This window comes from Morone saxatilis, unplaced genomic scaffold, assembly GCF_004916995.1.
Source record: "Morone saxatilis isolate NCDOM2014 unplaced genomic scaffold, NCSU_SB_2.0 Contig21, whole genome shotgun sequence".
NCBI classification, from domain to species: domain Eukaryota; kingdom Metazoa; phylum Chordata; class Actinopteri; family Moronidae; genus Morone; species Morone saxatilis.
The window spans coordinates 670530-671400 of NW_023339774.1; positions in this window are offsets into that span (position 1 = coordinate 670530).

Below are 871 nucleotides of genomic sequence, written 5' to 3' on the forward strand. Positions count from 1 at the left end.
GTACTACTGTCAGGATATAGTGAGAGTTTTAGACAAAAAGTTATTTTTATAAAAGTTACCTACTGCAGCTTTAAAGGATCGGTCGATTTTGTAGCAATCATTCCTATCAGCAATAAAACAAGTTCAATTGTCAGAATTCACTAAAAAGAAGTCTTGACAGGTCAGGAATCAAGACATATAGTCAGACAGGTTGGAATTAATCCAACAGATTAGACAGACCCAAATGTGAACATTTTTAAGCATTTTTACTCTGTTGTAAACATCCATCACAGTTTATACACCTATTGCTGACCTGCTGTACTCACAACTCACATGGATTATTCCACAGCATTGTTGAATATTCGATATTCCGCTGCTCTGAATAACAGACAGTTGCTATGGACGTAGTTCAGATCTTAGACTCTGGATAATCATTTTTAAATCAATAAAATAATTTTTAAATCAATGTTTTGTGGAAAATTATTGGTTTCTTTAGTTAGTAGCTTTGTAATCAGCACGGTATTAGGTATAAGTCAACCCCTCAGGTATTTCCAGTAAAACTGAGTTATGGTTTATGAAACATTTTTTGATTGCAGAATACATAAAAATATAAATAGATGGTCTTATTTATCTTTGACTTTGGTATAAGCGGTATAATGCCCTGCGAGGTGTCCATTATCAGGAATGAATGGACTCCGCTGGGCATTATACGATTCTGGCCTCCCAGTCATCCATTAATTTGTGATAATGGACACTTCGAGGGCATTATCCCTTACATAAGTAATACAGTGGCAACACTCCAATTTAATTCAATTTCATTTGTATAGTGCCAATTCATAACAGAAGTTATCTCAGGACACTTCAAACTAACCCTAGGACAGAGAGAGAGAGA